The following is an 18,243-nucleotide window of genomic DNA, read 5'->3' as shown; positions in this document are numbered from 1 at the left end:
CAGTTTTTTTGAAAATCAATCTTTTCATTTTAATTGTAGAGAGATTTGTCCAGTTTCTGCAGACAAGTCAGTCATTGTATTTGTCATAGCAAGTAACAGTTAAGTAGACTAGCAACTGCTAATTTCATACAATGTGCAACAAGTTATTTCAGAATACTTGCCCCCATTTTATGTAAAAATGTCATGAAAATACAACAAAAACCAACTGAATGATCTGTAAGCAACAAAACAGCATAAAAGAACAAAGGCCTCGATTCTATGCAGCTGATACCTCTTTTAAGTGAATGTGGAAGCCATCCTTCTCATGGATCTTTCCTGTGAATATTTCCAACCACTGTACTACATACAGACATACATAGATACAGTGGGGACATATAGGAAATGAATTATTTATATGTCCTGTAAAGGCTAAAAGTGGGTCAGTGTACTGAGAGGTACAGAACGAACAATCTTGACTATAACCCCCCCACCAACAAAAAAAAATATCAGTAAAATTTAGTTTCATTTTAATAATCTCTAAATTAAAAACTGCCTTAACTCAAAATGGCTAAACCCCCCATAAAATGAGAGGTAGCAAAAATTAGTTAAAGGTAACATCTCTGGTTGCTCATGCTAAAGCACATAGTTAGGGCTGGATCAGGTGACCCTGAATCCTCCCTTAGGTATGATGCAGTAGGTGTAGGCTGCTGGGGGATTCACATGATGCATTGAGTTTTTCCTTTCCAGTCACCTTCATCACTCACTATGTGATCATACATCTCTCTGCATTGAATCATTACTAATACTGATAATAATGTGTAAGTGTATGCCAACCAAAGCCCAACAGCCTGAGCCAAACCTTCAACAGGTAACAAAAAGAGGGATAAGCAGTCAGTCTTACAGCCTTAATTTCAACATATTTATGTTTGTAGAGACGAATCAACGTTTCTTTGAAGTCTCTTTGGACTGAATTTCAATATTGTTTTGCGTTTGTATTCATACAAAAAACAGTAAAAGAAAGATTGTGCGTGTGTGGGATTTGTGTTAATCTGTGGAACTGTAGCCTCAAGTTTATATTGTTAACTGGTAACTATGTGACACTGAGTTTTAGGTCATTTTACAGAGTAACAATGTAAAGTAACGAGCAGTGTAACAAATCGCTTTCTCCTGTCAGTTATGAATTAACATATATACATAATGTATGATATATGACTTTTTTCATTAGCTCCCCCAACGCTCTTTAAAGGTCAGCAGTTCAGAGAGTCCCTATATGATCATCTATTTCTAATATTGTTGGTTTCCAAGTGCTGGAATTATACACCACAGTTAGCATAACCTGTAGGAACAAACGCGGTGATACCGGCCCAAGCAGAGATTGAAACTCAAAGCTCCATCTTCTAGCACATTTTCAGGGCTTTATTGAGTGTTGACTTTCTCTTGAGAAGGTTACCACCTTCACGGGTCAAGGTTATCCTCTTTGAGTTCTGCCACTTTTCATTTCTGCCATCTAATCAGAAGCAGCATCTACTGCAATGTGAAAGGCAGCAGGTCAGAGGACTGTGATTTCGAAGCAGGACCTTCCGTTTCTCTCTGTATGTCTCTTTGATTTAGTGTCTGCTCTGCCTGAATTTGTGCCCTGATTCTCAGTTTTCTTTGCCAAATTTGTTCACTTGGCTGGTAATTTGTTTGCTCACTCAAAAACTTGGAACCCCACCTCCCACACACAAGCACGCAAACGCACAAACACATACACACACACACACACGCACTCACTCAGACATTTTTATTTTTCAGTGTCCCACTTTTTATCTCAAAGCACTCATATTGTCATCTGCCTAACAGACTGTATATGCTCATCTTCTTTGTATTAGTAGCCATCTGGGTCCACACTTAAATGAGTCCAATTTAAAAAGAAAAGCAACTCATCGCGGTCACAATGAAACTTCTATACTGGGAAAACACTCTTATCGAGCATCCCATGTCAATGTTTGTTGAAATAACAGCAAAAAAGCATAAGGTTAAAAAAATGTCGAGGAAAATGGAGGCTGAAATCAGCAGCAGCTCAGAGAAAAGTGAGTAAAAAGTGTCCAATCAGTCACAGGCAGGGAGATGGGGATGGGGGGTTGGGGGCAATCAATGAAACTGCGTGAGATAAATGACACAGATTTAAAGGCTGTGAGATGAACAGAGAGAATAAGCACCATCCTGCATAAACACAATTGCAAGGTTAGTGAGTGGTTGGATAATGAGATATAATGACCATGAAAACATTGCACTGAAACCAACTGAATTCTCATTTATATTATTATTTAAGGTGCTAGAATGAAAGACGTCAGAGGTTTCAACAGGAAATTAAATCACTGGAGTATTCTATACACGTCTATGGTTAAATATTATCAGCTTTAAATATTCACATTTACAAAAAACCTCATATCATATTTCATATGGGGTCTATGTATTCTGCAAACTTTCACATGTCGTACAGTGAATATCGTTTGTCTCATGGGTTGTCGTCTTTAAGACTTCTACACTGAGTGATACGAATTGCTTGTTACATGCAAATTCCATTTATGATTACGCAACATGGTAAACACAAAGCATCAGCATTAATCACATCAACTCATCCACCTACAACAGTTTTCCTCCCCACTAGTGTCCCTGAAGTGAAAAAAGAGTGGGTGGGGGAGGGGTAGTCCTTTGTGAAATTTGTTTCCTGCTTGTTGTTTATTTTATGTTCCGTGTGCGTCTCTGTGCTGCGCTAGGAAATTTACAATGTCATAAAATATTACTAATTCTGCCTCTACCACTTCATTCTTGAGGATGTCATTCAAATGACAAATGCAAGATTTGATTGGTTGAATAATGCAGAGTCTGTTTTAAAGTTGCAGAAAAGGCCCATTTATAAACAAAATGATACGACACAATAACCTGAAACACAGTTACTTCCAATATCTCCTGTAAGGTTTGGACCTAGAATTAGAGGCTGTAAATAATTTATTATATTCTTGTAGAGTAAATGCATTTAGCAGTTATTGTATGTTTCAGTAGAATACGATTACACAGTAAAGTTGCTGTTGATGCAACTGCCTTTGCACACAGTCAAATCTCTAAGGAAGGGTGGGGAGGAGAAACGGGGCAAAACAAACAAGTAAGCAGCTGAGGATCAAAGATGATGTGATGTGATGAGTCACTACAACAGTTAAACATGATCCCGGTTTGTACTTGTTATTGGTTGATCAGCTGGTTCTGCTATATAATCAAACTTCCTATCAAGGTTTAGTTTTTGCACAACACATGCTCTGTATTTATTACCAAATGGATTTAAAAAAAAAAAAAAAGACATTCAAGCTCTGTCATGTAGCACGGGGAGCATCTGCACATCCATCACACAGATGTTCTATGAAAGTACAGGAAGAGTCTTAAAGCCACTCCAGGATTGTCTTGGTGAAGAACGAGGAAGCACTGTTTCAATGCTGTACTCTGTAAACTCTCTGAACTCTTTCATTCCTTTTTTCTAACTAGTCTGTATAATTCCTGGGACTCCTCCTGTTTTTCAACTCGTTCCATCACAAACCCACAACATAATGCAGTGGCAAACATCAGTGATGGTTATATTTGCAGCAGAAAGAAAAGGTTAGCAAATGACGACTGGTAAAAATACAAACATCACAGTGTGTTTACATCTCTACTGGTCCTACTTGCAACGTGTATGCTGCAAACCCGTTTTCATTTTGGTGGCACATCGTTTTTAAGCTTTTTAAAGAAGATGGAAGAGTATTAAAGTAATCAAAGTAATCCATTCCTTCTGCATACTGACATGCCTGTTTCTCCATGTAGGCCGTGTGTTTATGCTGAGGTGGATCACTGAGAAATGAGTGATAATGTCCTAAGAGAGCAGCCTGACAGCTAAAGAAAAAAAAGAATTTCACTAAAGAAACTGAAGTGTCAAAGGATTAAACCAAAATGGCCACACCTTTCCAAACAAACAGAAAGTGGTGTATCCACTTAAACATAAACTGTGGTTCACCTTACAAGAAAGAAAAAGGCTGACATCGGAGTTAATACCAAAGAAGAAGAAAGCAGATGGAGGACAAAGGAGCACCTGATCACTAAGTCCATGATGAGAAACACACAGCAGTTACTCAGTAAAGCAAAAAACATCCTTAAGTGGGCCAAGTAATGTGAGTAAGAATAGGATAGGATTTATTATTTCTATTTAATTCTGAAATTGCAATGAAACTGGAGGTTTCAATCTCAGTAACCACTCAACAACATCACCGAGAAATCGGGGAATGATCAATTTTCCCTTATTAGCAACTGACTTCACAATGACTGCCTGCACCCACAACTGGTCAGGGAATACACATTTTATCCTAGTGACTGGTGGTTACCAGGAGGTCACTAACTGGTCACCTGTGTGACTGGGGCCTCAAGCCCAAACATTCCCACGTTACCAAAATAACTATAAGTGTTTGTACAACGGGAAATTATGAAAGGATCTAAAAGTGGGCACTGTAGTCAAAGTTTTTTGGGATAATGTATGCAGGTAAGAAGCATGAAATATAGACCCAATATCAATCCTCCAGTGCAATCCGCTGCGTCACAAATACCAGTCTGAAGCGGCAGTGGGCATGCTGGTGATTCCCTGCCAAGACTAAAGATCAGCCTTTTCCCCAACAGATGCGAGTCACAGCAGGAGAGGGCAACAAGCACGCCGGGTGGGCGAAGAGATAGAGAGAGAGAGAGAAGTAAAATAAAAACTGGGGGGAGTGAGGGGACAGGAAGGGAATGAGAAAGTTTTGAAGCACGACAGATTGTCAACCACCTCCTCCCTCCCATCTTCTCCATATCTATACAATCTCTCACTTTCATAGTTATCCTCATTTGCTGTATGCCTCTCTTAAACTGCTTTTATACATGGACATCAGTTCAGTTCAATGCATTTACTTATTTACTGTTACGACCCGGCTCAAGAGTTGCAACACAAATATGGAGACTAATACCAGAATTTCACAGAGATGAGGTTTTATTTTAAATTATATAGGGGGTTAGCTAAAATAGCTGGTGTGCTTCCCCGAAAGCCTGCCTCAGGTACGCCTTTATCCACACCTCACCAGGTGTGATCAATTAGCAACAGCTGAATACTCTTGCACTGCCGCTGCAAAGAGATTAGGGGCTGCAGAGGGGCGTAACATTATTTGTATGCTACCGAATCACAAGGACAATCAACTCAAAGCACTTTATATCACAAGCTAAAAACTCTGCAACAGCACACGTCTCACAGCGTCAGGAGAATCCCATCCTGTCTCTGTCCAGAGTTGCCCTTTCACACATGTAGCCATGCAACAGGAGATGGTTTGTGTCAGACACATTCTCACTACCTCAGATTGGTTTGGGGCAAGGATGCTGCCTAGACAGAGCGTGCATGAAGAAGGACAGAGAGTAGCCTGCTCTATTCACTCAAGCAGTCAATCAGACATTACAAAGACTTTTGGCTAGCGACCCTACGGCGTACATTTCTAATAAGAGTGATGAGCGACTCCTTCAGGGCTGATAGAGGGTTTGGACCCTGACATCAAAGTTTAACTTTGATCACGTCTGAAGACAAGTTCAAAGTTTGCTCTCTCTCGTTCTCTCTCACACACAAACATTTCCTGTTGTCCCCTCCCCTCCCTCGGCTCTGTGTCAGAGAAGAGCTAAATGAGGAGCAGGAAAGGGCAGCACTCTCCAGAGACATGAGGGCGACTTCTTACTGGCAGCTCAGGTTTTCCATTTAGTTTCTGTCTAATACTCTTATATTTATCTTTATTATGGTAAGGCAGATGTGGATTTCTCTTCTGGCTTCACATTTCCCAGAATGACTCAAGAACCCTTAAAGTGAGGAAGAAAAAAATCTCTTTTATTTCAGTCAAGCTACAGAGCTCATAAATCTGGCTTGTAAACTCCTTCAGAATGGCAGCATCTCCTGTGGCTGCATTAAACCTTGGTTTACTGAGGCAATTGTAAGTGCAGATAATAGTGTCTTTTTTTCTACAGCAGATCTGTCCATTCAAAAGATGCATCATACAAAACACATCTAATACTAGTGTGCTTTTCCAAATGCTGCAGGTTTCACACTTTAGATGCACAGGCTTAAAGCACATATGCACTTCTCTGCTTTAATTATTAAGTATTATTCACCTCTGGCTCTCTTCCACAGCACGTCTTTGTCCTGTCTTCTTTCTAAAAGGGAGTTTTTCCTTCCCACTGTTGCCAAAGTACTTACTCATAGGGTGTCATATGAGGGTTGGTGTTTTTCTTTGTTGTCTTTGTATCGCTGTGTGTTCTTTACGTTACAATATGAAGCACCTTGAGGCAACTAAATTTAATTGAAGGTTCCTCAGTCTTTTGTCTTAGGAAAAGACTTTAGGGTTTGTTAAATTTTGAATTAGTCAGCTGATTATTAACACTATCTTAAAAAAAACACACACACTAAACCCCCAATATTCAAATTCCCAGTGTCTCCAAAACATGGCTCAATGTGCCTGGAAAGAATCCAAGAAACATAACAGCTAATGGGAGGAGGAGGAGGAGGAGTACACCGGGAACTTGTTGAGCAGCCATTTCCAAAGTCAGGAGTCATAAAAACCCAATCTCAGATCTTTATTTTAATTGAAATACAAGAGACAGTGATGTATTTCTTTTAAATATTTAAACAAAACATAAACAACACAGGATGTTGACTATAAATGTTAAGGCATAAACAATGTGTAAGGCCAGTGTTTGACCCACCTGCCACTGGAACACTCGGTTAGTGTCACCTGTTACCTTAGCACTCAATGCTCTCGTCTAGATATTGAACATATTTGGTCAATATTTGATCATCTTTAACCTGTATATTTTAGTTTATTAATTTTTTTTTATCAAAATAAAGCTGGTTACAGTAATAAAAATATAACATTCACATTTTTAAAATGTTAGAGGGTCTATTTCCTTATTTTTTCACCTGCAGTAGATGTATAACTCTGCAGTAAAGTCACAGTTAACCACCCAGCCCCAGTATTTCCCAGCCAGGTGTCTGTTTGTGGTCCTTGAGATCTGGACTTCAACTGGCAATGTCTGTACTTGTTTAGTTCAGGAGATATGAGGTGAACCTTCATGATCTGGAGGTTCACTCCAATCAGAACCTGCAACGGACCTAGAATTGCTTCATGTGCTGAGCTTACCAAGGCTGCAGGGACAACCAGCACCGTTAGAGTTCATCCACAGCAGAGCACAGAGCTGATTATCAAGTTACTGGCATACCTGGCAATTTAAATATTTGCTTAGGAACAAACCATATGCAAAATTGGTTGGCTTGCTTCCTCCATTCAAGTGCACATGTACATAAATGCACATAATATTACCTATGCTAGAGGTTAGGCTTAATGTTAAAATAAGGTTTAACCAACGTTTAAAACCAAAGCTATTAAAGTTGCGTGTAATTTCGTAGATGAATCCCAAGCTTGTTATTCTATTTATCATCCCCCTTTATTTTGTGCTTTTTCCTCTCTGTGGTCTCTCTCCGTGCATCCCTGGCCCTGCACCTAAAGGCTTCTGATCTGCAGCTTCTAGACTCACCAACCCGAGTGTTTGCACTTCTCTGTTCCGGATAAGCCAGATGGCTACCTTCCCTGACTCTAGTTCTATTTATTCTTGTTAAAATGTAGTTTTCTTCCCCGCTGTCTCAAAGTACTGCTTGAAATAAATTATAATCTTTCTCTTTGTGCTATAGTAATACAATTTGACTTTTGCAATACAGTTCGAACTATCGGATGCTGTCAGTGGTGAGTTTTCTTTTAATTTCTGATTAAATCTGATGCTCTCCTTAGCATTTATTACCCAACATTATTGCACATTTAATACCATATTTAATATATATATATATATATATGAACTATAAACTATAAAAGAAATTTGTTGTAACAATGCTTCTTGCCAATAAAGCTTTCTATTGGAAAATGTCTTTATTGCTCCTTAAATGGTGCCACATTTGTAAAGAAAATATTTTTTGGGAGTTCAGTATGTTGGTTGCACCCATGAAAAAACTACTGCAGCCTATTCTTCTATCGACTCTTGTTTTGAGCTTCTGGTACTGCGGTGCTGATAACAAGGCACCTGGTTTTCACCACCTGTGAGCATAGACCTTGCTAAAGTGGTCAATAGGTGTGTTTGACCAAGCATACCATGATTGACTGGTCTGTATTGCCATAGAGCAACTTCAGGCTGGTGTTCTGCAACTCCGGGCTGCAGCATTATTTGGAGTGAGCCATGGTACTACCTGCAAACTGAAGGCCAAGTTACATTTAAGAGGAAATGTCAGAAACAGGCCACGTCCCAGTGTACAGTATAGTACTACTGTAGGCAGTCTTCTACAGATTTTAAATCAAGGTTTGCAGGACAATATGGCCGACGGCTCTCTAACCCAGACAACCAGGAAGAGACTGCACACAGCCAATCTCCGGTATCATAGGGCTGCCAGGAGGCCTGTCATGATTATGTTTCAGTATCAGGCTGTTTGTGCTGGTGTTCACAGCATGGACATGGAACCTGAACATGTGACAAAATTCTGCAGCTTGGGTCATAACTTGCACTCCGTCAAGAGCTCATATTACCCCAGTTTTTCAGCAGCTTCACTGGTTGCCCATAGAAGCCAGGATAAATTTTAAAATCTTACTTCTTACATACAAGTGTATCCATAAATCTGCTCCTTCATATTTGTGTGACCTGCTCCATATCACCACTGTTTCCCGCCCTCTCAGATCATCATCTGCTATTCATCTTACTGTTCCATCCTCGCACCTTATTACTATGGGGAACAGAGCTTTCAGTCGCTCTGCTCCTCGGCTCTGGAACTCTCCTCCTCCTGCACTAAGAAATATTGACTCCTTCTCCGTATTTAAGACACAGCTCAAAACACATCTGTTTAAACTGGCTTATTCGCTTTAATGCTGATTTTATCTGTTGTCAAGCTCTGTTTTGTAATTTTAACTTATTTTATGTATTTTATGACTATTGTTCCTTTTATTGATTTTGTTTTTTGTAAGGTGACCTTGGGTTTCTGAAAGGCGCCCTCAAATAAAATGTATTATTATTATTATTATTTATGGATTGTTATGTTCAGCGATGAGTCCAGCTGCATACGGCAGTTGGATTCCCACAAAGACTTGGAGAACACTATGATGACAGCTGCAATGATAGGGTAACAGCTTTCAGTGGAGGCATTGTGATGGTGTGGGGCAGCATCTCTCTCACTGGAGACACAAGGCTTGTAATCATTGGACACAATCTCTGTGGAGCGAGATATCAAGACGGCAACCAATGGCAATTCTAAATCTCCACCTGTCGGTAATACCGATTAATGGTATACTGAGGTCCTCAGATCTCCTCTGCTAGCATTAGCCATGGCCCAGGTAGAGTGGTGGAGTGCAAAATAAAGAAGGGGTAGCCATCCCACAGCAGTATGTAACCAGCGTGAGGATGGGGTGCATGGTTCTTTCACATGTTACTGAGGAGCCTGGTGTCGTGATTTGATTTGTTATATGAATAAAACTGAACTGAATTGGAATACTATATGTGCACATCATAATACAATATCTGTACGACCGCTGTGAATGCATATGCAATGCACCAAAAAATTCAAGACATTTTTCATCTTTGTTGCATTGACTTCAGAGTTGGAAAATTGAATGTAGTTAATGGGAGTTGTATGCACTTACATCAAAAGACTGATACCAGATTCTGAAAGGAAGGAAATAATTACACTGTAAACAGTACTTCCTGAAAACCATAGCGAAGAAGAAGAGTTTTACAGCATATAAAGAGGCAGTAATTAGGTTTAACATTTACCATATCTTTTTACAGTAACAGTGCTTTTTGAAGCCATTGAGATACTCTGGGACGCAGAACACTCATAGACTAATAATTTGTAAGTCAGACAATAAACCAGTTTTATAATAGAGTTAGAATAGAATTCAACTTTATTGTCATTGCACATGTCACAGGTACAAGGCAACGAAATGCAGTTTGCATCCATCCAGAAGTGCTTTAGCCATGATATAGATATATTACAATATATATTAGCAATAATATAGATATGTGAGTGTATTACAGAAATGGGTCTATTATGGTATGTTATAATGTACACGGTATGAAGTATGTTACTATAAGTATGTACAGGCTGTAGTGAGTACAAGCTATGTACAGGCTATGAACAGGCTATAAATAAAAAAAAACTATACAGAAATCTGAGATATACAGTTATACAGAAATGTGAACTATGCAGGTTATAAACAGTTGTAGAATTAAAAATTATCGTATTGTACAGAATGATTATTTACACAGAGCTATACAGTAGTGCAGTTAAGATAAGTGAGATATGTGGATAATTTCTACAGAGGCTGTATAAAGTGCTAGTGGTTGTGAGTGGTGGTTCAGTCCATGTTATTATTGTGTGTTTGAGGGTACAGTTGTCCATTGTGTGTGTGTGTGTGCAGGTGGTTGTGGGTGTGTGTATGTCCAGTCCATGTGTTAACGTGGGTCAGATGTCAGGAGGCAGAGTTCAGGAGTCTGACAGCTGTGGGGAAGAAGCTGTTCCGGTACCTGGTGGTCTTAGTCCGGAGGCTCCTGTAGCGCCTCCCAGAGGGCAGGAGGGGGAAGAGTCCATGTGATGGGTGACTGGGGTCTTTGATGATTTTCCCAGCCCTTTTCAGACACAGCTTCCTGTAGATGTCTTTTATGGCAGGAAGTGGTGCTCCGGCGATGCGCTGGGCAGTTTTCACAACCCTCTGCAACGCCTTCCGGTCCGAGGCAGAGCAGTTCCCGTACCAGACTGTTATACAGTTGGTCAGGATGCTCTCGATGGTGCAGCGATAGAAGTTCACCAGGATGTCTGAGGACAGGTGGTTCTTCCTCAGAGTCCTCAAGAAGAAGAGCCTTCTTGACCAGCTTGGAGCAGTTGGTCGTCCAGGTGAGATCCTCGGAGATGTGGACTCCCAGGAACTTGAAGCTGCTCACACGCTCCACAGCCGTCCCCTTAATGTAGATGGGTGGATGTGGGTCAGCATTGCTCCTGTAGTCCACGATGAGCTCCTTGGTCTTCTCAGTGTTAAGCAGCAGGTTGTTTGTGTCGCACCACTCAGCCAGACGATCCACCTCCTCCCTGTAGGCGGCCTCATCGTTGTCACTGATGAGGCCAATCACCGTGGTGACATCTGCAAACTTAATGATGGTGTTGGAACCATCAGCAGGTCTGCAGTCGTGGGTGAAGAGGGAGTAGAGGAAAAGGCTCATCACACAGCCTTGTGGTACACCGGTGTTCATCGTGATTGTAGATGAGCAGCGGTTATCCAGCCGAACATGTTGGGGGCGGTTGGTCAGGAAGTCCAGTAACCATTTGCAGATGAGGGAACTGATGCCCAGGTCTGTCAGTTTCCTGATGAGTTTTGAGGGGTGGATTGTATTGAATGCTGAACTGAAGTCTATAAACAGCATTCTGGTGTAGGTGTTGTTGTTGTCCAGGTGTGAGAGGACAGAGTGCAGTGCGATGGAGACTGCATCCTCTGTGCTCCTGTTCCGGCGGTATGCGAATTGGTGGGGGTCCAGGGTGGGGGGAGACAGGATTTGAAGTGTGCTAGGACCAGCTGCTCTAAGCACCTTGTGATGATGGGGGTGAGTGCTACTGGGCGGTAGTCATTGAGGCTAGATGGGTTGGAGTTTTTGGGCATCAGGACGATGGAGGTGGATTTGAAGCAGGCCAGTACCACAGCGTGAGCCAAGGACAGATTGAATATGTCTGTGAGCACTCCTGCAAGCTCCCCAGAACACGCTCTGAGAACACGCCCGGGGATGCCATCAGGAGCTGCAGCCTTGTGGACATTGATCCTGCTCAGCACCGCTCTTACATCGGTGGGGGAGAGAGTCAGAGGTTGGTGGTCTGGCGTCACGTCTGCTTTGGTTGTGGTTGTTGGATTCCCTCGCTCAAAACGAGCATAAAGGTTGTTGAGCTCGTTGAGGAAAGAGACATCAGAGGATGCGGGGGAGGGTTTGGTGGTCCTGTAGTCTGTAATGATCTGGAGTCATTTATGTTGGAAGTGATAGCAGAGCTGTACGTTTTTTTCAGAAATCTCTGTCAGAACATGCTATATCATATTTAGGTGGAAGCTAGCGAGCTAACTTCCTGCTAACTTCTAACTCTGTTAAATGTAATAAATTCTGTTTTCATGGATGCCTGGATGTTAAACTTAATTGTTGCACCTGGTAAAGCAGCAACATCGATCATTTTTTTTGTTTTTAGCTCTCAGTGATGCCGCAGTGATCATTTGACTTTGGGACCTGAAGGAGATGGAGTTTTGGACCCAGATTACTCAGCAAGGCTCCTGACTACGGTAGCCGTAATGCTCTGACTGTCACGGCTGGCGGAGCGAGCCGTGTGGAGTGGAGGAAAAGGAGGACCCAAAATGCAGCAAACTGATGATACGAGTGAAGTTTATTTACACGGTGGCAGTGGCAAAAACAGGCAATGAAGCATGAGTAATGACAAACCTAAACTGGGAGAAACTAAAGAGCAAACCTGAAATCTTACAAAACGGAGAGCGGAGCAGAGAGACGCAGACCAAGGACCAGGATACCAAGAAACACAGACGAGCCGACAACGAACACAGACCGACACCCACTATATATATACACACACACACACACACACACAAGGTAATCGGGTAATCGCACACAGGAGGGAAGAACAGCTGATCTGAATACACATGATGACTGGAGGACACAAGCTGAACACAATGACAACAGACACAGACTTTCAGAACAAAACAGGAAATCTAGAACCCGAACCGGACACAAGGGGGGAGGACACAGAATAACTAGAACAGAGGGAAATAATCACAAAACACAAAACGCTGGGTCAACGACCCAGGACCATGACACTGACAATTCATCAAGCAGTGCAGCTTCGTAGCTTACCAAAGTCGGGCTAAAACATTTTTGACAGATTTGTGAGCGCCGTGTACCACATAAAATTGGTTCGAGGTCAGTAAGCACAACCAGTGTTGCCAATTTAGCTACTTTGTCGCTATATTTAGCGGGTTTTCAGAGCCCCTTAGCGACCTTTTTTCTAAAAAGCGACTAGCGACAAATCTGGCGACTTTTTCTGGTGTTATTGGAGACTTATTTATGACGACTTTTTGACGTGAAAACGCCTATCGCTCTTACTCTCAACAAGCAGCGGTGCTGCGGTGGGCACCTCACCCGTGCCAAAGCACTCACGGGCGGAGGATAGTCCTCCCCCAGCTGCTATCAGGGCAGGAGACGTTCACCCCTATGCGTCCAAACTGCAAATGAATGGCACATGAGCGAAGCTGCTGCTCCCGCACTGACTGTAACGCAGTCAGTTCTTCTTTTACTGTTATGCTGTTTTGTGGATCACAAGGTTTAAAACTACTTATAAACACACACACACACAAAGTAACCTCACCAGAGTGCCTATTTCGGGTCACTTTTGCCGGTCCAAGCCCAGATAAAGGAGCAGGGTTGGAATTGTGACATTAAAAAACAATAATTACTAAAAGAAATTTCTAGCGACTTTTAGGACAGCCAATAGCGATTTTCCTTACTGAGGAGTTGGCAACACTGAGCACAACCAAAATTCATACATAAGGCGCACTGACGATTTTTGAGAAAATTAAAGGATTTTAAGTGCGCCTTATAGTGCGGAAAATACAGTGTATGTTACTCTTGAAACAGACCTTTAAATTTGTAATTTCTAATTGTATGACATAAAATAGAAAACAAGAATAGAGCTGAAGAAAGACTTTTCAGACCACTGACAACATCTAAGAGAACCAACAAGCCTTTTCAGATCAGTGATCTAAGTAGTGGATCTGAGCATGGATCGGTTTCTCTTGTGTCCAGGAAACAAAAACAGGCTGTGGGAGGAAATTGAAAGCTACAGAAATTAATATTCCTTTTCAAAAACCTGTGGCATGATGCCTGAAATACATACTGTAGCACAGAAAGAAGGCAGCAGGTGCAAGCAGTACAACCGTCACACATTAATTAAACATCTCTAGGTAAATGAGGCGGTCCACCCACCTATATGCTTACACCTGACATTTAGGTAAATTAGCCAACAGTAAATGCCAAACCTTGGTTGCTCAGATTGGAAGTCACTTATGAGAGATACAGGGGGACTTAAATGATATGGTTTCATGAAATCCTGGCACAGCTTCCTTTAACAGCACACAAGTAACGTGAATCCTTATTTCTGAAAAAAAAAATGCCTATCTGGCTGAGATTTTTTAAGAATTTTAAAAGAATGAAACTTTGAAATGTTCCCCAGTCCTTAAACTGTTTCTGCAGATATTGTGTAGTACCATTTATTGTTAAAAATTGTCAAACTAAAGCTGGATTAACTTGGAGGATGAAATTCCCACTCAGTGTGCCTAACATGCAAAGAAAAAAATCCCTGGTTTAAGAACAGGAGGGTACACAAATCCCTGGGAGAGCTGTGTCAGGATGGGCATCTGGTGTAAAAAGTCTGCCAAGTCAAACGTGCCACTCTGCACTGTGGTAACTCCTCGTGAATAAAAGAGCAGCCAAAAGCTGCTTTTTTATGGAATGCCCACCCAGAGGGAAAAAAGCTTTCTTCTGCTACCTCACAGTCAGTCGCATCAAGTTTTTTAGTAAAGAGGAAATAAATAATATGCAAAAAAAAGATAAATAATATGCAAAAATATACTTGAAAATTTGACACAGCTGCTAGCAAAGTGTAGATAATGCCACCGAATATAAGTGTATATATAAAAAGTTTTCTGGAGGAGGTTTCTAAGAACTTAAAAAAATGGATAAAAGGAATTCAAGAATGAAATAGGTGATCTCTCTGGTAACATCACTGTTTCTCCTAATGCATTTATGTCAGGACAGGAAGTCTACCCACATTCAAAGAATTGTGATTTGATACTTTTAACAGATTTTTTGGCTTTTTTGTTGCAAACAAAACCAATCACTAAACAAACGTGATTAAATCCTGGCTAATTTAAATGCATATTTAGTGCAAATTAATGACCTTTTTCCAACATATTTTCTGTAATTTCATGAGATCTGATTAAGGAAACTTTATTTTTGCAGGTTATAATTCTTAGAAAGAAAAACAATGTATTGGCAGGTCACACATGATATAAAATGGAGCAATAAGTAAATCTAGTCATAATGGAGAAAACTAAGAGTGATGCCTAAAAATCTTAAAAACTGCCCAACTATTGGACAATTTTAAACATTTTTCTAATGGATTTTTAAAGGGTTTTGTTGAAAATAAATCAATCACACAATCAATCTAACAAAAAAGTACAAATGGCACATCAGAAACCCCTTTCCATTTTAAAATGCCTCCTTCAAAAAGAAAATGAACCCAACAACATTTCAAGCTCAATTTGGCTCTTTGTCAGTTACAGGGAAATGAACACACTCAGCTGTGAGTCAAAAGACTATTTTCCACTGCAGGAACTAGTGGGCTGCTTAAGGGTTGCCCACAACTTTTTGGTTGGACTGTTTTTGAAATAAAAAGCATCAGCTCCGGATACAGCAGCAATCTAAAATGAAATCTAATGTATTTACTATCCTGTCACTAAACCGTGTCCTCATGTGTACTGGTAGCCATGGTAATGACGTACGGATAGTACGGATGTCATTATGTCGTCACCTGAAGCGTCATCAACATCTCATGGTCTCCAGGTGCTACATAACTGCTAATATAGTCACTTTAAAGGTACAATGCCTATACTAATAGAAGCTGGAGCTACTGCACATGACCTACATTCCCTTTAGTGTTGCAGCTACTTTGGCGCAGAAAGAATTTTCATGGCTGAAAAAACTATTAGACAGCCATTCTTATAAAAATTAGCACTATCACACACATGCTCCTGGGAACAAGGGAAAAACTACTATTGGAGAAACTGTCTTAGCAGTGGCACTACACAATAAGACATATTCCAGGAAATATAAACTTAGTGGTTATGAAAACATTTATCAGTGCTTTGCCCCACCCCTTACCCCCACCGCCCAAGTGGTAGGACATTTGCCTGCCCATCATGGTCAAAATTAAATAATGCCCAATATAGTTGTCTTGTTTAGTCTAAAATTATTTTTGCCTTGTTCATCATACATGTAAGGATATTCAGTTTACTATCACAAATACCTGGGACAGGAAGAAAATATCAGAATATGTGAGACGAGTGAATCAGTCCATTTTGATCTTATTGTTTCGGATTCATTGATTTTCTAATTGATAAACTAATACACATTTGCTACCTCGTTTTTTGTATTAAGACTTGTGTTTACAAATTACAAGTTGTAGCTTCTGGCTTATGACAAAGTGAAATATCTATGACCTGTGATGCTGCAGGTTTATCACAGCCATTCCCAAAGAAATTCTCCACACCCTCGTGTGAAATATTCTGCAATCCAATCACTACATTAACTGTGCAAAAAACAACAACAAACACCTGCAGCAGGTACAACACAAGTTAAATTGCACTGTAATAGTTCTCTTATTTCTCTAGCCTGCCTCTTCATTGTGACCTGTGATAGCAGGAAAAGCAAGAGGTGGTCAGAAAGGCAATTAAGATGTTCCAGCAATTACTGCAGCCTGGTGTAGCAGTTAGTGATGCTATTTGCTGTAAGTGTGTTTGACAAGTCAGAATGTCTGCTGTGAAAAACGTAGCTTCAGTTTTCATCATGTATAACATTTCATATGGGAGTTTAATAAAGAGTTACTGTTTCAGTGTAATTTTTACATTTTAATTTGTAGTATGTATATGTATGTATGTTGCTATTATTATAATAAAACAGCCAATTATCAGCTGCTGTTTTTTTTTTTATTCTAATAGCCAAGAGCTATTAGCTATATTATATAATAATATAACAAATGTGCCTGACCTGTTAGCCACTGATAAAGTTGTTGTTAAAGAAAGGTGGCGCTGAAACGTCTTTAAGTAGGTTAGATTAACCAACATCATGCACAGCTCTAAGTCCCGCTGACTTAACACACATAACAGTAACATTCAGCATATGAGGAGATGCTCCACAAACTCTGTTGCAAGACTTTTAAAAAAGTCCATGTGCTGTGTACAGCTCAGTCAGAAGCTACTGCAGGGTTCTGTTTACTGTAAAAAGTGATAAATAAATAAATGTTTAAAAGCCACATTTTTACCTTGGACGTCTTCGGTGGTGACTCTTCTCAATGATTTATTCCTTTCGCCTTGTTGGCCCCTTCCTCTCTTCTTTCTTCTCTTAGTGAAGCTTCATTTCTCCGACTCTCCGGGCGCACCGAGGACGGTGGAGCGGCTCTGCTCTGGGGAAACTTCCAGCCCAAGTGCGGGTCTGTGGACGGGAGGAGAGAGGGGGCAAGTAGCGATGGGAAGGAGGAGAGAGCGTCGAGAGAGAGAGGAGAGCGAGAGGCGGCGAACGATCTTTAAACCCGATCTTCTGGAGAGAAAGCCGACTGCTGTCGCGCTGAAATTCAATATGAGGCGACAGACACTCGGCGCGGCTCCGTGCGGCACGTCTCCCTGCCTGACAGGGAAACAGGGGAGTGAGAGAGGAGGTGGTGGGAAGGGCGACGGGGGGCCGTGTATTATAGGGACACCAAGAAAGTGCCTTCCTTCAAGACAAGTGGATGTGTGTCTGTGGACGGCAGTCATTTCTGCATCCAGAGCAGGAATCATCCCCACACTGCGTGTACCGTCATTTTAAAAAGGATTCAGATATTTCATTATCAGCAGAGGAGGTTACACTGAAGCCTCTCGCCGTTTAATAAAACATCTTCATTAAAGCCTGGCAAAAGCTGGAGGTTTTCTATGGAGCTCATGAAAAGAAATCAGGTATTAAAGGATCTGAATTTCTTTATAAAAGATGAAGCAACCCCCCTGACACTACATATCACCAGGGTATTATTAAAATATCATACATAGCACAATGTAAGAGCCCATTGAGGAGTTTACACTCTTTTTTTCAAGCATGATAGTGGCCCAAAAGTAACCATCGTAATAGTTAGAATAGTTATAATAATAACTATTTTTTAATGTTGGATTTTGTAACGAGTTGACTGGAACCAGAAGAGGTTATAACAAAAACAAGTTTCCTGATGTCAGGGTGCATTCACACAACACGAAGTTGCTGTGTGCTTCAACAGCGTGGCTTATCATTAACAAATAAGGGTGTCCTTGTGGTAGAAAGAAGACGAAG

General features: G+C 40.9%; 1 protein-coding gene across 1 annotated transcript in view; it reads right to left on the bottom strand.

The window, feature by feature from the left end:
* The window catches only part of shank2b (SH3 and multiple ankyrin repeat domains 2b), a 300,073-nt gene extending 282,592 nt beyond the window's left edge, over window positions 1-17,481 (bottom strand). The window contains exon 1 of the mRNA XM_085277877.1: window positions 17,210-17,481. The gene's annotated coding sequence lies outside the window, so the exon portion shown is untranslated. The remainder of the gene's footprint in view (window positions 1-17,209) is intronic.
* Between the last annotated feature and the right edge of the window lie 762 nt (window positions 17,482-18,243).

The sequence above is a fragment of the Mchenga conophoros genome, linkage group LG1, assembly GCF_057382185.1.
Source record: "Mchenga conophoros isolate Kocher_MC1m ecotype Shallow Benthic linkage group LG1, M_conophoros_male_GT1.1, whole genome shotgun sequence".
Classification (NCBI taxonomy): Eukaryota; Metazoa; Chordata; class Actinopteri; order Cichliformes; family Cichlidae; genus Mchenga; species Mchenga conophoros.
Note: the sequence above shows the minus strand (reverse complement) of the source record. Positions and strands in the feature narration are given on the sequence as shown.